Source organism: Phaethon aethereus (genome assembly GCF_964289735.1).
Source record: "Phaethon aethereus genome assembly, chromosome: Z".
NCBI lineage: Eukaryota > Metazoa > Chordata > Aves > Phaethontiformes > Phaethontidae > Phaethon > Phaethon aethereus.
The window spans coordinates 77,253,034-77,280,188 of NC_138577.1; positions in this window are offsets into that span (position 1 = coordinate 77,253,034).

A 27,155-nucleotide genomic window follows, 5' to 3' on the forward strand; every position below is an offset into this window, starting at 1 on the left:
GCAACACAGTTAATATTTAAACTACTGTAAAAAGTTAAGATGTAGGAATAACATATTCAGGGAAAAAAGTGAAATCAGAAGAAGGGAGCCTGAAAGCTCCAATTATTGCCCAGTTTCCATTTCCATTTTCTGCAAAACTATTTTGTGATTCCCTAGGAAGTATTTAATCATCAGTTGTGAATGATGTCACTCCATTTATGTGTCATCTGCTGTATCAGTACCAGGGCATATGCACTGGGGCTGTACAACACCTCCCATAGGGACAGATGAAAAGAAAAATTTTCTCTTGTGTTATATGTCTGAGTGATGTAAAGCAGGTTATGTTCTTCAAAGAGGTCTTCTGTATAATTCAAAGCAAAAAGAAGAGCTTAAATTGAATCTTTGATATAAACTGCTTTTTAAAGAGACCCCCTGTCTGAAAAGATTGGTATTCACGAAGCTTTCAAATATATTTTGATGTCAACTCACCTCAGTATTGACACTGTTTTGACTACTGTAGAAAAAAGGACTATTTGCAGTATTTCAGCTACATTTTATTGACATATTTGGCTGTGCTTGGAGTTATAAAGAGAAAGAAAAATAACAGAGAGTTAAAAGCATGCTCTCTTCTTGTTGCCTCCTTTCTATACACACTCCTGACTGACAGCTTTTCTCATAGTAACATAGCTTATTAAAAAAAGAAGAGGGATCTACAATGGGAATCAGAACAGCTGCAACACAAATAACTGTGGAACAGGGCAAAAGGAGACGCACGTGCTAAACTTGGGTTTACAGCACAGTCTCTGATTCCTTCTAGTCTGCGGGGCCTTAGTGGAGCTAAATTCTTAGTAGACTGTATGGAAGTCTGCAGCACTGAGCTAAGAGTGTCCTGTATTTAATGCTGGCATTTTTATTTTACACTCAGAAGCTGCAGTAGGTAGCCATTTTCTGAAAGCAAAGTCTGATGCAATACAATACAGAGATTGCCTTGAACTGATGTCCCTGAAGTTGTATCCATTAGATGAGAAAGCTTGAAGAAACATAAAACAGAAGTGCACTCTATTCAGAAATGGGATACCTTTATGTATACGCAGTAGAAGAAACCAAATTAAATTGGTGTATATATGTTTTTTGAATCTGTGTTTCCAAAAGTCACAACCTTAAAATGTGGGCTTGTTACCTAATTTGAGATACTTTGTGGGATCAACTCTTCAGAGACTACTGAGTGCTCTGAAAATCTCTGTGGAAAATCAGGACACTTTAAGGTATCAGCAGTCATCAACAACATGAAAAATGTATACATTTCATATGTATCTGTATATATGTGTGCAGATATACATACAAACTGAAGAAAATAAATATCTGCCCATATATATATACACACACAATATTTTATGCTCACAAATATATAGTTACTGAAATTGATACATGCTCAAGACCACTAGGGCGGTGTTTTCCGTGGAAAGTCGGCAAAGCAGTTTTAACTAATAAATGTTGATGTTTTATGGCTATCTACAAGAAGCAGGTACTAGTGCCAATTAATCTCTCGTAATCAAAAAACACATTACAGAGGGTTTTCAAAGTATTTCTGCAATTTTAGACATAAGAACTTTTTGAATTTTTAATAACAATTTCTCATTATATGGACAGATATGTAGTTCCTAGAAATTAATGAGAAAACAGACCTGCTGATTTTTTTTTTAAATGTACATAAAGTTCAATGGAATCAATATTCTGGACATTCAACACCACTAATTGAGCAGCACAGTAAAAACTGGCAGCAGGACAGAAGATAGAAGAAAATTGTTGTTTGTCATTGTGGGGAAAAAGAAAACGTGTGTGCACTCAAAGTCATTAGGAGAAAAAACTGTTATTCCACTTTACCTAAGAAAGATTCTACAGAGGAATATTTGCAGTAATACTTGTCATGACAAAAATCACCTCTTAAGTTTGTGCACATCCCCACACAAGGTACAATTTTGTACAAGACCTGTCCATCTGGCCCAATATCCTGTCTATGATGGTAGCTCATAACACCATATGCTACAGGAAAAGGTGTCATAGCCCTGCAGTAGACAGATGTTGGGATAATAAATTTCCCGAGATATACAGTTATAGACCCAGAAGGGCAAATATTACAAGAATATCTTACGTAAATAATCAATTTAAAATTCAAACTTTGGGAGACTGGATGTTTGCCATCTGAATTCTGAATCTTTGTGTCTCTTCTTGTAAAGAAAGGACATTGCCTGATTTTGCAGTATTGTGAAATATTGCATAAACCCATAGTGAGACAGCTACTTCACTTTTTTCTTGTGTGCTTCCTTTGACAACCCCTGCAAACCATACAGAGCAATGCTTTAAGGTGACTTGTACTCTGACATGTAGAAGAACATTGTATTTTCTCTCCCTCAACTGCCTTTTTTTTAATTTCTATTTGAAATTTACGACAATTTATAACCTTCTTTTACTGTGTGTATTCAGCCCATTCCCCTTGTTCCATTTCAGACATCTGCTTTAGAATACAAAAGGCCCTCCTAGTCAAATGAAAACAATATGGTAGATCTACATAGTTTGATTTTTTGCAACTTTCTTCACACTTTAACAGCATAATTCAATAGTATTATGCAATGTTGGGCTGCAAAAGAACAGAGAAGACGCTGTAAGACTCAGACTACCTTGAAAATTATTAATATTTTTATAAAATTTTCTTTGTGTAAAAACAATCCAACTAAATAAACCCAAGCCAACATTGTTCTGATAATGAACCTTTTTAATTCACACTACTACAAACATAAATTCTATGTCATTATTAAGAAATTTTGCTGATGTCATTCAGAATATACTAACCCAGATAACTAATATGACTGATGTGTGTTTTCCCTCTTGTCTTGACTTAAAATTAAACCTTCTGCTCTTGTAATACAGAAAGCAAAGATGGGGGGGGAGGCGCATCCTTTACACAAAACATAAAAATAACAGGTATCATCCACCAACTTAAAGTGGTTGTGCTGAGAAGTGACAGGATCATCCCAGACCACTTGCCTCTCAGCCACACTGCTATCAAAGGGTGAATTCACTGTCAAAACAGATCCTGATTTTTGTGGTCCAGGCACCTATCCTCTAGCAAATTTAAGGAAGGAAACACGTTATAAGCACCTTTAGTGTTTTCTGAAAAAAAAACAAAAAACAACCCAATCAACCAGGAGATTCTAACAACTCTTGACCCAAAATGGGTTTTAAAAAAAAAAGTAAGGAAGAGCAAGTGGCTTTGCACAGACAGAAAATTTGTCTTGTGTTACTGTATAGGTGATACACATTATTTTAACCATGCTATCAAGAAGTTATTGAGTATTCCTAAGGTAACAATGAACCAAGGCATCTGTAAATCATTCAGTTATCAATTGATACCATTATGACCTCAAAAAGATCTTACAAAGATACACAAAGTAATTCCTACCATTACAGTATAAGAGAGTATGTCATTCTCGTTTTCCAGAGAATTTTCCATGCAGTTACCATTAAAAAAAAAATTGCTTGTGGAATTCAATTGAAACTGAGCAAATAACAAAATGAACAAGGCAAAGAAAGAAATAATGTGAAAGCACAAATGTTTTGTAGAAGACAGTCAATTATAAGGAAAGTATATTACAAATTTCCGTATTGCTTAGTGGTCCTCCCCTTTAAAGAGGTGTCACTGAGCAGGAAAAAACAAATGTTAGAATTTAAAATGCGTTTGTATGAAAGAATGAATCACGAAAAATCTCCCCTGAAAATGAAAATCCACTAGCCAGAATTTTCCCCATACACTCCACAAGTTTCAGTGGAAATCAATAAGTTTACTTGACAATTGTGCTTTGAATTCACTAATGCAATGAAGAGTGAAGATTTTGGTCCTTTGTCTCAGTTGTACTGAGTTTTATTAAATATACAACTTGTACTGAATTTATTAAGAATTTTGTTAATTCTCAGACAAATTGCAGGAGCAAAATAAACAAAAATGGATCGGACTGGTAGCAAAAAATATAACAAAGGACAATCCCTTTTCTAGCAAGCAACATGTCTAAATTATTTTCCTTTGGCCTTTTGCCAATGGAATTCTGTGTTTTTCACCTCCTTCTTCCCACTCATATTTGAATATTACAGCTTTTCAGGGTTATTAACATATTTGCTCTTCTTCATTCCTTTCCCAGACTGTATGCGCCTTTTATTTCCCTTTTCTTTCCTAGAGGGAATAAGATGGGAGGGAAAGGAATGGATTTCTCAATTTATGGGATGTTACAACAGAAGAAATGTTACTCTTTGCTAAGTTACAATGAATAAATGTTAATAATACAATCTCTTAAAATTCAGTGTTGCTATGAGAAGCACTTGTAATTGATTAAATGTTTTCAAAATATGTATATTTCAGTTGCTCATGTTTATTGAATTTGAGGTAACATACAGGCTTAAGACCTGCCAAAGGAAGTCTTTTCTTTTGGTATTTTAATTTCAGGGCAAATTAGGCAAGTAGTTTCCAAGTGGTAAGAAAATGAAAGTCGTATCTATTTGCTCTATTCCAATATAAGAATATATTCCTCTGCCCAGAAAACAAAGATTTTCTTGGAATAATGTGGAGACTTCTTTAATAAACAAATATATTTTGTTACTTTTATCATAGAATCATAGAATATCTCAATTTGGAAGGGACGCATAAGGATCATTGAGTCTGTCTTGAGGATTTTTGAATGTAATTCAGTGAGTTGTGGGTGTTTTATTTCTCATTTCTTGGTTATATTACAAACTTTTCTTTATGACCGTAAAGTCTAGAAACTTAGGACAATAAAAAATGGGAAGCTGAGATTTTCAGACATCCACTTCTTTCCACATAACTTCAGATAAATCACAACACTCAAAAGTTCTAAGACATCTGTTAAGGTTGTGAGTTTTGGTGGTGTGGTGACTTCCACTGATGTTCCCTCTGCTCCTTTCTACCTCACTGCTTCTCTGTGTGTTAGTTTGTACATCATGTCTTTCAGGCTACTAACTTTGGAGGCAAAGGAGTGACCTCTATACTCATGCTCCTCATATCCTACTAAGTGCCATGCTTCTAGCACATTCATAAACAACTAGCATGAATTTAAACATCTATGATGATATACAGAGATAAAATAAATCTTACAGCCATTCTGTCTCTTTTAACTAAGTGTAGTTGAAATTTGGCAAGGAAAATACGTTTCCTTGGTCGCTCTGTAGCTGTACTTTCTCTTTGTACTTGAGGTCCATCTGCTGAAAATAAATATTTTCAAAAGTTTGAATGAAAATGAAATTTGTTTGAGTGAAAATATAACTTTGGTGGAAATATAAACCTTCTTTAATCTTACATGGACAACCTCAAGGTGTAAATGGCACAGTTACAGGGAAACACCTAACTCATGCCTTTTTAGTCTGCATGAGCATCTTTGAGCACCAGTGAGACAGTATGAAAGAGCATTGTCTCCCTTGGTTTCATAAATTGTAGGTGAATCTGTTGCTTCACTGTTTAAATTGGAACAGGGTATGTGGAAGTATTTTATTATTTTTTCTCAGATGCTGTCAAAGGGGCAGCTTCCCCTGCTCAGCATTTTTCATGTTTTTGCAGATAAAGCACTTCCCATCACTTCATGCTAGTACCAGCTGAATTTTCCTTTTTTTTTTTTATTTCCTAACTGAAAGGCAGTTTAGGTATAGTGATTCTTTTTGTTGGGTCAGGAGAGAAACACAAATAAAGCGCTCAGGTGAGAATTACACCCACAATTGTCTGTAACACATGGAAATCGTGGAGGGGACAACCCCCACCTCTGCAGTAGAAAAGCGCTGGTAGTTCCCTTTGGCTTACCGGTACCCAGCCTGAAAAGCATCTTTGCCAGCAGGACCTCTTCCCTCTGCCCTCACAGGATGAACAAAACAAGTAAAGCTGCTCTTCAGGCACCAGAAGCTGGAAATTGACAGGCAAGAGGGAAAGGCGCTGGGTTTCCATGAAGGTTTACAGTCTCCTACAGACATAGTTTATTACACTAAGTAATTGCTTCTGGGAAGAAAAAAAGACCCATTTACACAGCCTTCATCATGAGGAGGAATTTAATACTGTCTCTCATACAGAGGAGCTCCATTGCCCTCCTGCACCCAATATAGTATCATTTTATTTTCAGCTGGTGAAAAGGATGCATTGCTATATATAAAACATAAAAAAGCATGACCACAAGGGAAAAAAGAAAAATCTTTCAAGGAATGGATTGGGGAAGTAGTTCTGGATAACCAAGCGTAATTATTCCCAGGCACACCATGGAGAGCATTGCCTTTCATTAGCTCTAAGAAAGCACTGCATTGAGAATACTCTGTCTCTTTACCATTCATAGATTCTGCTCTGGTTCCCAAAGTGAATAAATTAAAGGGCACAGGCAATAAAAATTGAGAGGAAAATGTAAACTTTCCAAATTCTAAAAAAAATGTACTGTGTCTTTTGCATGTGTTTGTTATGCTCTTCAGAGAGACCATTCCAGCTTAAAATTATTCATTGTTGATACTAATTTTGCTTCAGGCCCCAAAAATAAACAAAGCCACCTATCTATAGGAATCTAGACACCAAGAAAAATTTACAAGCACACTGTTTTCCAAATGCACTGTTCTATCTAACAGCTTCAGAAGAATGACCTTATTACACTCAAGATTAGAAATGTGTTGGTCATTTACAGTGTTCTCCATGATTTCCATACAAACTCTGCCTTTAAAAATTGTCACCCCTAACTCAAGGGCTCTGAGCTTGTCACTGTTTCTTTTTACTCCAAAGAAAGATTTGGTCTTTTAGAGACCATTGCAAACCCACTATTTGGATTGAATTACCCACAAAAAACATCCTGGTATTAAACATGATAGCTACACTATTTTCTTTTAATGTTGTGAAAGACAATAGGTATCTTATCTTAATCTGATTTCAAATCCCACTCAGGGGATCAGTGAGATAAGAAAAATCATTGCCAGAAAATTGAGGAGAAATGCATGCTTTTCATGATGAGAGGACACTTTACTCCTTAAGCCAACACCTAAATACACTGAGAAGTTATAGTGAAGAAATAAAGAAACTGGATGACTTGGAGAACATTACTAGCAGATCAGCCTGGCTGCTTTTTTACTCAATGGAGTTTTCTTATATACTTGCATTAAAGTCATTCCTAGTGACTTTTGGAACTTAGTTTCATTGCATAGTTCAACTACTAGTTTTCTGTCAGCATCAACACCAGTGTCAAAGGACAAAGAAACCAGAGGAGAGAAAAAATAGGTTGGCCACGGTTTAAATAAATTATGTTTTCAAATTCACTGGTACTGATGAAGAAAACATTTTAATTTTATTTAGTGATTTAGAGATTTTTAAGACACCATGGAGGCCAAGTAAGATTTCAAAGGGTTGAAAAAGTCCATATAAAATGTGTGTCATTATTAATGGATGTAATAGGGAAAAGCAAGCCAGGAAATGTAAATTTTACTTTTGCTACTAGAAAATGTTTGAAAGAAATAATCAAACATAACTTGACTTTAAACAAAGCAACTAGAAGGAAACTAAGATATCAATTACACCCAGTGTGTATTTGCCAAACACAATTTTTCTCAAATGAGACTAATTTTCTTCTATGATAGAGGAATATGCCTCATAGATAGAGAAGAACATAGTGGTGTTAGTTGTTAACTTCACTAAAGCTCTTGACATGAGACATTTCAAGGAACAAGCAAGAAAATCATGGTTAATATGAAACTACTATAGGACCAAGTAAAATTTTCAGGAAAACTAGAGAAAATAGTAAAAGAAGGTAGTTATCAATGATGCACTGTCAAATGGGGAGGAAGAATTGAATATTCTGCAGGTGTATGTTTGATATCATTGAAATATTTAATTAAATTTTTAATTAAAATGTGCTTATCAAATTCACAAAGCTCAGAAGGAGTACACATACATTGAACAAAACAGAGTTAGAAATCAAAATGTTCTTGAAAAATTGGACAACAGTTCAGATGGCATAAGACTAAACGTGAAGTTTACACCTGGCCAAGAATAATCAATCCTACAGCTGCCAGTAGGGAAGAACTATTAAGCAGATCTGCTCAAAAAGATACGGGAGTTACAGTAAATTGCAAATTGACCAACAGGTCAACAAAGATGTGCTGTTTCAGAAAAGGAAAATACTAAAGGAAGATATATAGAAAGAGGAAAGTTGACAGTAAGATGTGTAAAGTAATCTTTCCACTCTACTCAGAAATGTCAGGGTCTCAGCCAGAGCACAACAGAAGTAGTTCAATAGATAGAGGAGATCCAGAGAAAACTAACAGCAGTTCTAGAAAACATGAGGTAGGAGAAAATACTGGAGGAAGTAGAAATGTTTGGTTTATAGAAGCAAAAAGAAGGAGAGGTCTACATTTCTTAGTGAAAATATATTAAAAGTAGCTGTAAGAGAAAGAAAGGAAACAAAAGTGCTGTCTTCTATTATGAACATAGGTAGTGGGCTTGGATTGCAATGGAAGACTAAAGTTTGACACCAGGAAAAACTTTTTAGTGATAAGAGATATTAAAACACAGGGCTAAGTGGTCTGGGGCATCTGCAACTAGTATCAGTGGGGTTGCAGGATCTTGTATTGGACCTGCTTTGCAGAAGAAGATGGGCTAAAGCACCTCTCAAGGTCTCTTCCAAAACTATTTTTCTGATTCTATGACGAAATACACATGAAGGCTTCAGCAGCAGATATATCTCAAGTAATAGGCACAAATAATTCTAAAAAGATTAGGATTAGAATTAGAATCACTGGGGTTCTCCCATAGAAAAGGGATTATGTGCTTTTGTGCACATAGAATAAACAGTGATTTGGGGAGCCTTTGACTATTTTAGGCTGCGAGCCAAACTACATACTCTGGAGTCATATCCTTTGCTATCACAAAAAGAGTGACAAGGACCTGATAACCATTCTCACAGAGATGGTGAAATGGCCATGCCTCAAATCATCCACACCAAAAAACTTATGACACAAAAAAATCCAAAAAGACACAACCGGATGTACCTTACTGGCTGAGATTTCCTTCATCTGTATTTGTCTGGACATGTTCCTGGGAGGAATAATAAATAATACCACACTGGCAATGGACAATGATAAAATGTCTATCCTCATACTGCTGGATTGTCAGCTTCCTTAAATGCAATTGCTTGTGAGGTGCTATTGGCTTGGCTGAAACCCTGCCAGGATTTAACATAACTGCCTTTCAGTAATTTTATTCTTGTCTCTCCACAGCCTTTTGGCCAACTGTTTTTTCACCCTGAGGTCTGTATGGTCTATGTGAGGATTTATAGGATACCATCCTGTCCATTTCTGAGTCTGTAAGGTTAGTACTATTGTTAATGAAAAAAAAAAAATAAAAAGAGAAAAAAAAGACCCGACCAAAACAAACAAAAAAAAAAAATTGAAAAAATGGGAAAAGACCTGAAGTGATAAGAAACTGAAAAAATCATCTGCTCTTGCAAATGTCCACTTGTCTGGGACACAGTGGGGTTTCCATTGCCTTGTATATCCTTCATTGTCTACTATTAACCTGAGTAGAAGATCCTTAACAAGATTTAGGAAGCAGCTTTTTTCTTTATAGCTAAGTCTTTACAGTATAACAGTAATTTAAATATCGCTTCTTAATTGGCATAGTGGCCTAAAAGCACCAGTATCTGTATCAGGACCTGATATAGTAGATGCTGTACAGAGAAGTACATGGAAAAAAAGCACTGGTTTCATTACAGTCTGTACAATTTTAACACTTTCCACACAAAGGTGAACCTGCACTTTACAAATACAACTGAACTTAAAAAAAAACCCTGTGCACTCTGTGAAGCAAAGATGTAAAAATGTTATTGAGAGATGATCTGATGATTCAATATATTGGCACCACTCACTACTTGTTTACAGCTTGTTGGTTCCTTTCAAGGCAAAGCTCTCACAGCCTTGCAGTATGGGAAAATAACATTTCACTGAGTTAAGTCTCTAAATTTCATGTTTGTGAAAGAAAAACTGCAAACAAGTAGCAAATACATCTTTCACCAGGACTCTAGGGCTCAGGAGCCAGTAAAAAATATTTCAGCCTTTTCTTTTACTTTAAATGTCATGATTTGTGTAGGTCTTAGGGTCAGCAACATGTCAGATGCGAAACGTAAAGCATTTCATTTGTGATGATGTGTTTTTGTGCACATAGAGCAAACAGTGATTTGGGGAGCCTCTGATTATTTTAGGCTAGATTAGGACCATTTGGAGAAAAAACAACCCAGTAGAATACAGTCAAGCTTGGGATAGCACCAAGATGTGAATTCTTCATCTTCTATTTCTTTCCTAGCAATTTACAGTCCCCTGGTCTCCTCTCTGGTGGGGATCAAACCTGAAACATATTGCTCCCTCCTCTCTTCTCTTCCTCCAGCCACCACAAGCAAAGGCAATGCACCATGCAGAGCCATACTGACCCAATATTTGCTTCTGAAGATGTCATGCCAGACATTTACCAAGAAAATTTACCGATTCCATTCAGACACCACCAGTGTATTAAGGCAGGTGCACCATGCAATTCATGCTTGCTGCCTGCAACCTCTGTCACTGGGCAGTGCACAAAGGGACAGGCCTGTGATCCCATCTCTTCCCTCCCTGTGTTTCAGAGAGGTTAACAGGAAGAAGGAAGTAAAATGGCCTTATAACTCTGCTCATCACTTCTGTGGTACGGCTATATATAAAGCACAAGGAATAAAACAGCTATTTCTAACAACAGGTGTTGACCCAATACTTTCAGGGAGGTGCCACAACCTTGCGCGTGTTCAGCCACCATATATCAGAAGACAATTTAGAGCCTTTGAAGGTCAAAGGCCCAAGACATTTGCTTTGTGATAAATGAATGTTACCCAAAATCCCCTGCCAGTATGAGCAGACCAAACAGCATCTTCCAGTCCTGCAAGATCTCTGCTATAGCTTTCATGTTATTGGAAGGACCACAGGGTACCATTATTTAAAATACTGCTTTGCAAGTTTTAAGAATCAGAATTTATTCGAACACTGATAGGAGAAAAACTGCAGAGAGGTTATTTGTGGATATCTTTTGACCAGCTCACTTTCTAAGCCACTTTTTGCCATTAAAATGTCTTTGAGTGGTAAAGCTTCTATTCTTTTTTCATAAATACACAGCCAGCTGAAGCTACAATTTCTGCAAATAAACCTGTTCCAAATATAGCTCAGTGTACACTAGGAAACTGATTTATTTGTGATATTTGGATGCTTAGAAGTGCTGGGACACCCAGGAGTGATGTTTCTATTTAGCTAACAACTGCTGGGCACTAGCAGCATTGAGCATTCCCTAGTCAAAACCATTTGCGTCAGTCTCAGCCAAATGTTTTAAGATACAAAACTATTATGACATATCAATTATTAATTTTATTATGAGAATTTCATCAGTAATTTTAGGTACAAGGATTGAAAGGCTTAGTTGTTTGGGCACCTTTCCCACAAGGAAAACATTCAAGTTTCCAAGCACCTTATTTTAGCTTGATTAGTGTTTTCTGCAATATTGTAAAATGCCTGTGATAGTTCTATTTTTACCAGGATTTTTACTTCTAACTGTATTTGGTTTCATACATTCTTATGAGATTCACTCTTCCAAGGAGGATGGTAGTTTCTAGCCCAGGGATAACAATATCAATGCAGGGATAGCAATTTTAATTTTTATTGCAATGTTTGAGGAAAATCATATTATTGATCCTCCCAATCAACGAAACACAACCTCCACTCAAACCAGCCACCCACACGCACTCTCTGCCCTCAGCACCGTTCAGCATTCCCCACTCCCACACCTCACAGCCTCTCATTGCAGAGCAAAGCTCAGAGCTCCTGCTCCCCCGAACAAGTTCACCTCAACGGTTATGGGGTTCTTACCTGGGGACCTGATTTCTTATCATCTCTGCTAGGCAAATCTCGGTGCACAGGCCAAAACATTGCTCTGCTGGCACAGGTGCCCCGCAAACGTGTAAGGAGAGGTACAGTTCTTCCTGCAGCAGACCAGCCCTCTGGAGACACCTCCCATGCAGAGAGCCTGTGTAATTCCCTCATCGCAGCCTAACCTGCACCACGTAAGAAGCCCTCCAAAACTGCCCACAACCACTGTCCACCCCCTAGTTCAGCTTCTCCATGTGTCTGCAAAAGCTAAGGGGAAAAGGAGACTCAGCAGCAAACAACTTACATTTTAAGAGGAAATACAGCACTGGAGTGCTCTGTACACTGATGCTTAGCCCTGTTGTAGCTGAGGGAGCAGTAAATCCCTAATTATAGCATTTGGCTGGTGGACAAGTAACCAGAAACACTGTTCAGCCAAGGCTAAATGAGAAGCTTCATATCTGATAAAACAATAATTTGCATAGTGGTGCACCTTTTCATTTGCTTACAGTAAGAAGACAAAAAATCCAGCACTAAAAAGACTACCTGAGAAGGGGTAGATGCAAACTGGCAATAGGACATAAACTTGCATTCTTCAGAGTAAAATACTTGTCCCGAAAGATCTTTGCCTTAACATTATTACTCCAGCTTGCTGTCAAATGCTCATTTCCCCATGTTCCCTCCAGTTTCTCTCAAGTCAGCTGCCACAGTGAGGGCTGGTCACTGTTGCAGGACTGCAGTAACTTGCGTGACTTTCTGTCTCCAGAACAGGCATTGCTGACTTATCCTGAACAGCTAGTGAATGCTGACCCTCACCCTGGAGTCAGGGCTATGACACAGCCCTAATGCTCCTCTTGCAGCACTCCACTAATGCCAGCGGGGTATGCTGCTGGCTGCTCTAGTTTTTAGATGAGGTTTGGGGTCCCAGAGTATTGGTAGCGCTACATTTCTATTTCAAGTCCCATGATAGCTGATGCTTTTTTTAATATCCAGCCCATGCCATTGTGTAATTGTATGAGGATCTCTGCTTTCATTTTCAAAAAGGCAAGCTTTTAACCTTCCTGTGAGGAAAACTTGAACACGTAGCTCAAGTGCATACTAATAGCTCAGAAACAGGGAGGCTGCATTATGCAATCGGTTAAGAAAAGAGGCTAACTGCAGTTTGGGGTCTTATGAAAGACAGGGGTGTACAGAAATGGGGAAGAGATAAAGCCACCATTGCAAATGTTTTTTTTAACAGAGATGAACCAGGGAAGTGCCAACATATCCCCTGTCTTGTTGGCTCCTTTCAGACATCATTGTCATGTCATTTAAAAGAGATTTGCAATGACCTGCAGACTCAAGTCGTCTTGCCAAAGGTTTTGTCCCATCGTTTCTTTTACATCCCTCATGACAACCATATTGGAAGACATTTCCACAGAAGACAGCACAGTAAGGCCCTCTCTGCCTCTCTGCTTTAGTACGCTCAAAGGATCTTTCAGAGTTTATTCTGTTAAACAGCTGCCCTGCTTTATTTGATATTTGTCTTTAAATATAGCGCGTATTATCACAACAAATAATTATAGATATTTTGCACAATTATGTGCAGTACATAGGCAAAATTATGTAGCTATGCACAATAATGAAATTAAATTATCAATGGCAATTTCTTAATTTAAACTAAGCCTATGAAATCACAATTACTATCTCTAGATTTTGTTAAAAAAACTAAAGTATTTTACATTAAAAATAAGGGAAGGGAGAACATCTCCTTTCAATTAAAGGAGTGTGACAGTATCTCCAAGCCTACCTCTTACTGTAATTAAAAGTTTGCAATTCCCAGTTTTAAGCAGTTAAATCTATCCTGGGATGAATGGGGAGGTTGTTTTGAACAAGTTAATTATTTTCCTTCTGAAGTATGGAGTGTGTTTAATGCATATTGGAAAGTTCAAAGACCTTACTGAAAGTGCCCTTTTGCTTACTTTATGGATCTTGCAGGTGAAGTTATTTTTTAAAACTATATGTTTGTGGATCAAATACTCAGGTAGGCTTAATGACATTAATTCAGGGAAAACAGGTGAACTATGTGTATGTATATTAGCTGCAGGACAAGGTCCCCCAGTCTTGCCATATTCATAGGTATCTCTTTGAAACAAAGATTTTTGGCAGAAGTAAGACAGTTTAAAATTACAGAAAAAAGCATCACTCAGGAAAAAAAGATGGCAGCAGGATGAAGATGAACTGTGCATGAACCAGAGGGAGTAGCCCGTGGCCAGCTACATGGGGAGCAGCCTGCGTCCCTGTCCAGCTTCCCCTTCCTCCCCTGGGCATTTCAGGACACAGCAAAGGCATTTGGGAAGAGAGCAGCAGAGGTGCAGCGAGGCTTGTGGTTTGGCCTTGGGAGGGCAGTTCTGCTCTGCACGCTCCAGCCTCTCTGCCTGGAAAGCAATAGAAAAGTCAACGGCTACTTACCCCTTACAGTCAAGTGCTCTAGGGCTGACAAAGGAAAAACCTTTTCAGAGAACTAGTTATAAAGGTTGCATTCAAACCATGAGGTGTGTTGACTTTTCAGGTCATTCATAATATTTCACAAAAAAAGGATGCCTCAGAGGGACTTATTTTAAGGCACCTGATTCTATATCTAGGCAACCAAATCATCACCTGGACCTGGAGTAAATGCTGCCCTGTCCCCACCTGAATCCAGCATTGATCATCCAAATGGGAATAAATGCACAGCATTTGATCCTAAGGCTGCAAGCAAGAGGTGGGCTGAGGAGATGAATCCCTGCATCCCTTTCAGGATAAAGTTGAAAATCTTAGCAAACTGAGCACATTTCCACCTTGTCCCCTAAACCACAGCAAGAGCAAAGCTTGTGGGATGACAGCCGAGAGGTGTAAAGGAAGCTCTGTCTGCCGGTAGAAGTAGTATCTTGTGCTAGGCCAGCCAGCTGGACCAGCAACGTACACCATAAAACATGTTGCCTTCCTCCTGCGGTGTCAGATGCGCTAACTGGCATTAGTTCTCCTTGAACTTTGCTCCTCTTGTTTTCTTCATTATTCTTTTCTGCAACACCTATCACCATTACATGATCACTGGCAGCAGGCAATGGCCCCATGTACAAGATGTCCTCTCATCTGAACTTTTTCCCTTCTGGAAAGGAGAGTGACAGGCTCAGCAGCAACAGCAGCAACTTCCCCCTTGTCTGACACTGCCTCCATGGCTGCAGAGGGATGCAGGAAATATCGCAGGGGTCATTGCAATATTCAAGCTCCAGATTTGAATGCTCATTTCCAAATGCAAGCCCGCCTCCACCTCTCTGCCTGAAAACTCGGTCCATCTGTCTGTCTTTCCTAATGATCGCTCATATTTTTATTTGTTTTTACTACTAATGTAGCTGGTGGCATGAAAAACAAAATATGTAACAAGAGAGATGTGTTGTGGATTTTTTTGCCTTTTTTTTTCTCTGTCTCCATTCTAGCTGTGAACTTGCTCTAAGGCATTTGTTGAAATTGTTGCTTTTAAGTTTGCTTTGTGGAGAAGGATTTCCTGACTCCTGGCCCCCAGAGGGTTGTTCTTTGCCCTACCACTTTTGTCTGCCATCTGGCATGTTTACTTGAAGTAAACGTGTAGGGTCAGAGGCCAACATGGACATGTGGAGGGACAGCTTTGTCATAAAAGCTGTAAGGAATGAGTGGGTGCTTCTGAATATAGCACTGTGCATTTTGTTCAGCTGCTGAACACAAAGAGGTGAGGTTAGTCATATGGTTGAAAGAAAATAAAGAAAACCAAATAGACAAGCAGAACAGTAGATTGTACAATGAAGGGCACTCAGTCCGTTTTATTTGGTATTTTGTTGGGTTTTTTTGCTAAGCCTTTCTGGACACTTTTCTAAACAATATGGTAGAGAGGACAATAAAATCTCCCTCCCCCCATTATTTTGGAGATCTGATTTATACAACAAGTTCAGTAGTGGCCTAGAGACCTCGAATCACTGCAAGTACAGATAGGTGGGCTGCAACAAGCGCCGTTATCTATGTTCTAGCTGTCAAACCACTGTTTGACACCACTTGTCAAAATTCTGATTTTGGCACCTAAGAACTGGAATTAGTTTGAAAGGACTTGCAGGAAAGAAGGAACTGAGAGAGTCATATAAATGTACTCTCTTGAATGAGGGTGACCTCCCAGCACATGAACATTTCTAGGTAAGAGGGATAGGGCTGAGTGATCCAGAGACTCTCTCGCCTTTTTGCTACTACCTTTGTCCAGAGCTGGTCACAAATTTGTTACACCCATGTGACTAGTACGCTGATAACCTCAGAGTCCAGTCCCTCAAAGATTTTCTGCTTTCATGCATACTTTCTTTCCAAAACTTGTTGCATCTCTGCTACATGATTCAGAGCTGCTTTGTTGTTGCTAAGAGAGTGCCAGTATCCCAAAGACAAAACCTGCTCCACCTTGAGATCTTTTTGTGCGGCATTTAATCAACAGCTTTACAAGAAAGAGGTCTACTCGTAAGTGGCCCCCTCTGAGAGGAGAAGTCTTCTCTGTGTCTGCAGTGCGGGTTGATGGCAGCAGAAACAAGATCTCTCTCACCCCCAGCAGCAGTGTGGTGTAGGGGTTAGATCACAAAACTGGCCCTTCACAACCCACCCCTGGGTCCAGCACAGAGGTCCAGCCTTCACTAATTGTGGCCACCAATCTCCTCACAGCCTGATGGCAGAGAATAAGCCTGCCTCAAGATCTGGCTTCTTTCATCATGGGGGAGTGCCAGACAAGAAGATCAAAGACCTGCAAGATGGTTTATTCCACTTCACGCACAGAAGAGCAGAGAACTGTGGTGGCTCCTCTGCACAGAGCTTGCCTGCTACAAACAGAGAGGAGACAACCTGCAACTACGGAATGGATGACACAAATTATTGCTGTTTGAAAGCAAAAGGGAGCAGGAAACACCATTCAGAAGCACAGCCACAAGTGCTGCCCTGTAGGGAGAATACTGGGTGAAGAAAAATTCATGCCGCAGAATTCATTGCATAGCATAATGGTACCACGTATCATAAAAAGCCTTCAAAAGAGCAAAACCATCTGTCTAAAATTACTCCAACCAATTTCAGATGATATCTAAATCTGACCATATAGCAAATAACACACAGGTTAATACTGACATCTTATTAATGGATCCCTTTTCGCAGCTGTGAAATAATGTAATCTCTGAATCAACTTTACTACATGAAGTTCCTTTCATCCATATTTAATACATGAGCTCTATTAGAAGTTTGTATTAAGCCCAGACAATGAATAATGGAACATTCCTTATTAGATTCTATCAAATTTTCCTTGGAAATAAATCAACCAAATAAATAAAAAATGCAAACAAACCCAAGCACTGTATGCTTCATCTTTATCAGCCTGAATTTTGATTTCATTGGTGAAGAAATAACTTTCTCTTTTGGCTCCTGGTCAACACCCTTTGAGGGTTTCAGACCACTTTTCTCCCTGTAATTCCTTTTTTCTCCACTTCTTAACACAGATTGGTAACCACAAAAAAACCCACCAAGGGCTGTTTTCTTTGAGGCATGATGGAATTAGAAAGGCTAAGTGATTATTCTGACACAGAAAACAGACTTGATGTTCAGACAAGCAAAAGTATGCGTCTCTAGAGGCTACTCTCCATTGTAGAAGATCTACCACAATGTCTCCAGAGATAGACATATCACTATAAGGATATTAAAAAAAAAAAACAAAGGTATTAATATAGTTACATCAAATAGGTCTAAATATTAAAAAGGTACACTAGTCCTCTTGTCATAAATGTTACAGGAATAAAAATTAACAGACTGGACATTTATAGTGGATAAAAGAAACAGATATACCCCTACACTGAGAAAGTGTCAAGGGACTGCTCTCTTTGTGACTGAAGATAAAAGAATTATTTCAGAAGATTTCCTTCAAATACCTACTTTCGCACCAATCAGATTTCTTGGGGTACTCTCATGAGAGTAATTGCCATAGAACCACGATGAGCAGAAGAAAATGGAAATATTGGTATTCTTCATAACCTAGCCTGAGATATACTGCAAGGATCACATGAGCTCCCTCAGAGAGGCCCGTTCATATGAAGCTCTGTGCACATAGGAATTGCATCATGAATCCACACTTGTGAGTGTCATCTCATCCCAATTATTATGCAAACAAACAATTATGCATAACAGGACAAAGTGAGATCTGTAAGCCTAGCATGCCTGAATTTGGGGATTTGAGGAACAATCCTAAACCAGAACAACTGTTCAAATCATCTACAGCACGGACTTTGAGAGAAGTTCTGCTTGATGACGGAGCATCAAACCTTGCTTACTATTTTACATGTTTTCTTCTGACATTCCTTTTGTAAGCTTTTTCAAAGACTGTCGGCAAAAATCCTCATCTTACAGGTGGATCTTCAGAAATTAGCCACCAATTTCAAGTTCAGCTGGCTTTAACCCTGCTTCATAGTGCTGCTAGCAGTACATGAACATGAGACAGAAAAAAACTTATCAAGAAAGTGGCTCCTATAGGAGCTTTGGACACCTCCATCACTATGTCTGTGGCCGAATTGATTCACTACCATTTGCAACTACAGACATGCATATAACTCTTGGAATATTTACTCCGTCTGCGATGAACAGAAAGCAGCTGCTTCCTAATTCTATCTAGAATTCCAATTGGGTTGCACTCGCCAGAGTTTCCAGTGGTCAAACTTGCACATGTGGGGAGAGAAAGCAGAGGAAATCAAGGTTACCCATCTGAAAGAGTCTCAAGGATAAGAGTGTCACAACATCACTCTGTACTTATAGTTATTATTTTCTCTCAGTGGAGATTAATCCAAATGGATTCTGCCAGTACAAGTGCACAGCATATGCAAATATGAGAATGACTTTTTTTGGATATCCACAGAAATCAAATGCACTTTGCATAAACATTCATATCAATAATCTGATTTCAACAATTTAACCCTTCCAGTCAATGGTTGAAACAGTATCACAAAGTTAGTAATTACTGTTAAGTAGTGTTTTGAATATTCTATATCAACTGACAGTTAGAAATATGTGCAATCTATTCCTAGACATGAACATGTAAAAAAACACTTAACCCTATATAATAATTTATTTCAAATTGCTTAGTTCTATGCACATGCTTGTATATACACTGAAATATACATGCTCTTATATACATTTACTCCTGCAGAAACAAACAAGCAGGAACTGGCCCAATGATTTATATCAGTATTCTAGAAAGTTATTCAAATATACAACATAACCACTTAGTTCTGGTTTTGAAATGTTCCCGTTATCATTTATAGACACTAATGATCACTTAATGATAGTAATTTTTATGTCTTCATTTTATGCCTTGCTTACTCTTCAATGTCTATTGTAATTTGTGGAGAAATGGGGCTGTCATAGTGCTACCTGTGATATGAAAGCAAAGACAGATAGGGAAACTGTGATAATAAAGATCATATATCTATGGCAGACAAAATGCTGAATCTGGACATAAGCAGCTAGTTCATCCCATTATGCTGATAGCTTGGGCTATGCATAAAGGTCAAGATCTTCATAACCTGATTTTGGTTAAATACTACATCTCTGCAATTGCAAAATGAATATGTAACACGACCCTGAAGCATGGCCTTAGTCCATTGTCATGATTAATACACACAGAAAGTTATCTATATTACCATCAGGTGGAAATCCAGGTGGCAGGTGAAATTTCCAGGACTAAATTTCTGCAGATGATGGTGTTTGCTAACAGTCTTCACATGTATGTGTGCAAATCATCCTTACCTTGTAATGCTGATTTTCTTACTGGCTGTGATATAAAGTACACAAACGGTAAAGTATACAGACATATGCAGGGCAGAGAATTTGCATTAGAGACTCCATTTTTTTTTATTTTCAGTTGGGGTAGACCAATGATGCACCTTGAGTGCTGACAACAAGCAGCAGCAGATCGAACTAGTCTAATTTTAATTGGTTTTCTAGCCAAATCAAATAAATGGTTATAAGCTTCTTGGTAAACATCCCATTTAAAGAAAAGATTGCCTCCATTTAGCTTAACTTAATCACAAAATATTTCTATTAACAAAAATTAAAAGCTTGATTTCAGCCAACTAATTCAGCACTATTTATTAATTAAGAACAGCATAAAGCTGTGTATGTGTAATGATACATTAGAGGTTCATAGGTTTTCTAAAAATAATAAAAGCCTCATTCAAAGAAAAATGCAATGAAGTTCCCACAATGCAGACCTAAGAAGTAGTTTACATTCTTCTGAATCAACAGAAGTGTTTGTCAAAAGAACAAAGTTAGGGTTTTGGAACAAAAATTAAAGGCAGGCTTCCACAGAATAGAACATAGAATACAACAATAGAAGACATTAACCACCATAAAGACATACTTGTAAATAATTATTACTGATCACCCCCTTCTCCACCGCAATTTTATGTTCAGTCCACTAAGTGCCTCACAAAATAACAGAATTTTGCAGCTAAAACACGGAATTAAACCCTGTGTGTTTGGTTTGCCCATACCTTTCAATGCCAAATGCCACAAGGCAGCAGCTTCAACCTCAGGTCTTTACAAGCACATTCACAACTAGCAACATATGTGCATGAAGCTGAACATAACCATGTACAAGTGTTTTGGGTTACATTTGGTCCTCTAAGTGCTTGATCATACAAGTGCAGCGCACGTTACTTTTGCATGAATACTGAAGCAGAGAATCACAGCTGTTAAACCAAAACATCACATTGCAAAGCTGACAAATGGCTTTTGTTAGCACCTATTATTGACTTGAATGCTAATGACTTGACCACTAAAGTAACTCCTTGCAGTTGTAGTTACATGAGCAGAGTACTTCTCAGTAAATACTCTTCACTAAACACTTTCACAACATTTACACATTTCCATAAGGAACTCTTTCACAGAAGGAAAGAAAGAGACAGATACAGCAAAAAATTATGCTATTCAAAAAGTACGGTGAGCCACTTTCAGTTAAAAAACAAAAATAGTTCTTTTGGAAATGGTTACTACCATGCAGCTCAGGGGCTCAATTAATTTGTAAGGGAAGCAATAAAGTTACGGAACTGGGAAAGCAATGCACTGCATTATTCTCAGAAAGGATTATCAGTTTTCAAATACTGAAACCAGGGATAGGTGGGAAGCAAGAATCTTCAACACCTTCAATCTTCAACACATTTCTAATAACAAATGGTGGCATGCTTATTTTTATTTCCTTATGTTTCCAGTTATCGTATATGCCCATTAGCAGATTCCTGGAAACTTGAGCAACAGATATGCTGCTGGTGGATTAGCCAAACACTCTGGTTTACAGACCAAATTAAGAACAAAACATATCCTGTGTTAAAACTTACTCTTCAACATTGCACATATAACCATCCATCACATGGCCTAGGAAAGTGTGAGATCTGGCAGAGTTATCCAAATATTGTATTCCTACAGTCCCATCTCTAGGAATCAGAGGCTTTCATCACTCTCCCAAGTATGCCATCTGATGAAAGACTTGTATACTTGTTTAATCAGAACACAGAAAATTGTACCTTTTATGTTACCTTGCCCTGCAAGCAGCTCGAGATTACCTGGGCCTGTAACTGAACAAACAAAATGGGTGGAAGCTCTTAAACCCAAACAGCAAACACAAGATCTATCACATCTTCCAACTCCATTCCACCAATTAGTATAACTTTTATTTTATCAGGATTTAGTTTTAATTATCTGGCTTTCACTCAAACCAGGTTTGAGTGGCCTAGAAACTGGCAAAGTAAACCAAAACCATACTAAGGTTCAAAAGAATAGAGACAAGAATACCATCTTGAAAGTGTCACAGTTTAAAACAACTCATTTGCTCCCTCCTCTCAATATATATGTTGAATGAACACATGATGCAACAGCGCCCTGACATATCTTAGATGAGAGAATCCTTCAGGCAGATGGTCAGCTGCTTATCACTCTATCTTGTGACCTTTCATTTTACAAAGTTTGGCATGAGAAAATTAATTCCATCTACCTCTGTCATGATCTGCAAGGACATTCTCTGTACTTTGCAGCAGAAAAGCCTATTGCATTGTGCCTAAAACAGCCACTAATGTTCCAAAAGATATGCAAAGAATTGTGCCCTGAAGAATTAATCCCATGGCAGATGGACCCTCATTCTCACCCAGATTCAATAGCAAAGACCCAGGCTTAAAAGTGTAATTACCATGATTTTATGCACAGTCATGACAAATTAAGGTTGTCACCTGTCATAGCCATTTCTGTCTAAAAATGAATAAATACATTCATAGAGTTGTCTTACAAATCTATTTTGTGAATGTTTTTCTAGCATCTTACATGATGCTAGAAACAATAGATAATATAAACTACGCCTAAGCTGACATGGGTTTTTTTCAGTTTTAAAGATACCTAGCTCCACCCTATTTAAAAAAGTCCACTGTCTAACAAAACAAGAAGTAACCTCAAACTGGTATTGATCCTCTCTGAAGCCAGAACTGGAATGTTCAGTGCTTTTAGATGATGTAGTAGTGAGATATTTAAGTATATCATTCTTTTCTTTACATTCAAGAGTTTATTAATAGCTATAAAAAAAGAAAGATGATACTTAAAAGGAGCATCAGAAATTTGTTACAGAAGTTGAACCTTCTTGTTGCTACAGCTTTACCTTTCAGTAACACATTTTTTCCAGCAATACAATAAAACCACATAATTTCCTCTTCCTTACCCCCTTATACTTCACTTTCAACCTCAGGTTCTGCATCAGAGACCTGTATTTCTGTTTTGATTCCCCTGCCACACAGGTAAACATTGTACTTTTCATTTGATACAAGTCATTGAAGTCAGTAAACAGAAAAAATGAATAAAACAGCAACTTACGTATTTTTAACACCTCTGAGTTAAAACCACTTTGCAATAGGGAAGGAGAACAGATGCTCATTTCTAAATGCTAAAGCCACCAACTGGGAATATGCCAGTTGTAACTGCTGCCATCTGTTTTCAACTGTTCTTTTTACCTAGCTCTCTGAGATTCATATCTGAATTCACAGCCATACATTTCCATCAGGAGAGGGGCAGTGGGAATAGTATAAGCAGGAATTTTCCCATGTGCTCTCACCTTCATTAAATAAGAACTTTCAGTAATTACTGGTCTGCAAGATCTCTATGAAAAGATGAATCAGGTGCAGTTTTTGCAAGGATTATATGGTGACAGCAGTTGTTTAATAACCACTTTTCATTACTGCTTTCCCACATTTCATTTAACTTGTTTACTTTCCCGCTGCTGTTGTTCATCTTCCTGTCCTCTCTCTAGTCAGGTAGAAGCCAAGTATATAGCTCTAGGCTTCTATAGGGATAACTCAGCTCCTGCTGGAAACAAAGTACCTTGTGCATACCCAAGTGGCTGCTGCTCAGGGTGAGATGCAGTATTGTGTTGCATAATGCGGTTAATGCCTATTTTTGTGCAAACACTTTCAGATATCCCTTACTATATACTTATAGTGTGTAAGTATATAGCCTATATACTAATAGTTTCTGCACTGTCTGAGACAGACTGTACAGGATGGCGGTGCAGAACTGACGTAAGTACAATATGACATACATAATGTAAAAAAAATCCCTCATTAATACCAGAAAAAAAACTTTTAAATGACCAAATCCGTTTTTGTTAGTTTAGAGAAAATCCATATTTAAATATTCCACTGATCCCCCCATATATACAGTAAAAAGCAAAAGAAAACTTCTCCATCCCCTCCCCCTAAACCTTAAATTTGATGATTATTTGGAAGACTGTAGATTAATATCTGGGCTGTTTATTGCTGACCTAGAGTGTACCACTACCAGATATTTTATATATGAGCTTTTGCAACTAATTTACAGAAGATATGTGTCTGCAGAAGCCCCAGAGAGGCTTTGCTACTTTCATGGCAGCTGCCATCTCAGCCAACACGTGTACTGAATCAAGCTCCTCAAGAGTTAACCACAGGAGATGCTAAAAAGCCAAGACCTGTAGCTGGCCTCTGTTACAGGCCACATCTCCATACCTCAGGCATCTTTTTCTGGGGTGCGCTCGCAGACAGGCTGGCCCGGAATGCCAGCAGCATCCTCACTTCTCAACAAAGAATGCTGTTGTAGGACTCTATCCATGTCTACTGCCATATGTACCTTTTAAAAGGGGATGATGGGGATCAAGACATGCGAGTAGTTTTTCAGTAGCATTGGTAGCATGAGTGATACTGAACATTTGGCTGCAATCAATCTGATTATTATCCTCCTTTTTTGCTCTCCATCATCAATTTATTGCAGTCTTACTGGTCATTTTCATGAGAAAACTTTGAGCTATAACAAATGCAGCACTCCATGTGAAGGCCTGTCATCCCATCTCTCTCTCACTCTCCATGAATGCATGGGGATAGTGAGGCCTAAAATGCTGTAAGAACAATGAGTCAAAACAAGGCATTACTCAAAAATACCTGAATATAAAGGGTGATACCTCATTTAGTCTCTGCTTTCTCATGGCTGGTTTTTTCCTGAATGTAAAGACATACAATTGAGAAAAATACGACCTAACTGTACTTTTAACTTACAGCATCAGGATTATCAGCTAAGGATAATAAAATTTAAAAGTATCAGAAGAAATATGTATATTTCTCTTGAGCTCTGTTGGTGTATTTTGTGCTTTTGACAGCATTTTGTTCCTCATCAGTCAGTGTCTCATATTGGTATGTGTTCTTGAAGTGGCAACAAAAGAGAATACAACATTTTTCACTTTCCCTTTCCTATTTTTAAAGTACCACAATGAGCAGCAAAAGGAGGGAAGCACAAGCGTCACTTTTGTTCAGCTAAGTCAGAACAGATAGAAGTCTTTGGACCATAAAGAAATAAAGAAAAAAAGCAGCAGAATTCCTGTAAACAGATAACCTAAAATGAGGACATATGAAAAGCATATTCTTACCATCTCTCCAACACACAGTCTTATGGTCATGTTTTGTAAATAAGGTGTATACCCTTTTAAACAAATATTTATATGGAAAGCAACAGTGAAGCAAACAATTCATGAGAGTCAAGTTACTGTGATGTAGAGATTTTGTGGGGTCTGGAAGCCTATGAAACAGTGATTTCAACCAAATAGCAGAAAGAGGATGTTTTTGTAATGCTTCTGGTCGTATATGCCTCTCTGTAAAAAGGCTGTACTCTGTATCTTTTGCTATCACATTTAATTTCCATGAGACCTTTCAGGGCATAGACAGTAGGTGTGCCCATGGTGGCATTCTAAACTTGGCTGGAGCTTCCAAACAACCTGTACAATACAAACAACAATTAATTCACACTCATCTTTCTGATCAAGTCATCCCTTTTTTTCAAGGGTCTTTCAGGTGTCATCCATGTTGTGTCAAAGAAGATGAAACACAGTGAAAACCAAAAAGTCTTTCTCAGGCACCGTCTGGAGGAAAGCAAAGCCCCACATCCTGTAAGAGTCCCACAAGCAATATGGGAATGGTCAGCATGAGGCTGTTTGGCACAAACCTATCATGGAGCCAGACATGCTAAAGAAGTGGTCTTCTCAGGGTGTCACTGACAGACTACATACCATATGGCTTGTTTATCCTTCTGACTTCAAGGAGAAAGAGATTGAGCAGAGGAGGGAGGGTAGGTGCAGAGAGAATGAAGAAAGAAGGAGAGACAGAGTAATTTCATTACTAAGTTGGGAGAGAGTTTAAATGTTGTTTTGTGCAGTTGCTTTTGGTCACTGCATGACTCTTCTGAAAATTCCTATCATACTTAAAGGTTAAGCACCACAAACAAATTTGCCTCATGATGACAGAAATGTCAAGGAAAAGAATTAATTAAATAAGGAGAGATGTCCCTCTCTAGCCAAAGTCCTGCCTCGCACTACCAAACAAGATCTTACAGTCCTTAAATGTCAAATTCTTTTTTTTTTCTTTTTTCTCTCTTAAAAAACTCAGAGCAAGAGAAGTCATGAAAGCGACACAATGTACCACAAGAAAAGTTAATCATAAGGAGAACTGTACTGCTGTGCAGTAGTTCTCTTGAAAAAAACTCAGTGAATATCAAAATCCAAGTACCAGAGAGCATATTTACAGACTACGAAAGCTTAACGTGAAAAATATGAGTGCTTAATGTCAATTATATATTGTCTCTGCAGTTCATACTTAGAAATGGTAGAATTTAAGAATGACAGAATAAAAAGGTAGGGAAGGAGGAGGAAAGAATTACAACTGTGAAAGATCTTCAAGACCTTTACAACATTGAGAGGGAAATTATGAACTTTCCTTGGGGAAACTAAGAACACACTAGCTCACTAACAAATACAACATTTAGGAAGAAATAGGCTTGACTGATACAAACTAATCATGTTATATTTTCCCTGAAATATTTTAAAAGCTTGACAGGAAGTTTAAAATATAAATTACTTTTTTTGTCTACTGAATCTACATGAAATAGTACTAGAGATGCACAAGCACAATTAATTCCTTCAGTTCTGCAACCTGACTTGTGTCTGGACATAATACATATGAGGACTTTATTACACCATTAGCAAGAAATGCTGAAAGGTACAAAGATTTTCTGTAAATATTCTGTTGAAAATTAGTGTTGATTCCATTTTAATATGAACCAGTTGAACTCCATGAACTGTGTCTCTCAACACCATGGCCCAACCTTGTAGGTCATTGCACAAATACATGAGGATCATGGCCTCAGTATAAATTTTTGCAAAAACACATTGACAGCTGGTCACTGAGCATTAGGTATACTTAAGCCTCAGAGAACAAGAAACAGTTCTTCCATTCTTCTGTAATGGGGAGGACATGTATCACAGTCCAGGGAAGTATTAAGCAAAACTGATATACTCCTAGTTTTGGAAAGTTCATAGTGAACATCAAGCTATACATTAAAAAGTACCTGTTACTGCTGCCAAAGATGGTGCTTTTTTCTCTATTGGCCTGAATAAATTATTTCTAAAATGGTACACACTTTAAGGTGCAATTTAACTTCATTTTTATTTTTAAAGCAAAAAGGAAGACTGAAAATGTTTGTGTATTACAGTACCATAAGAAAATAAATGTAGAAGACATATCACTTGGAAAATCAGTTCCTGAAATGGTGTTGCTCTATAATTAGTGGTTGGGGGGGAAAAAAAAAAAAATTGAAAATACAAAGTTGAGCAGAACTAAAGAGGTGAA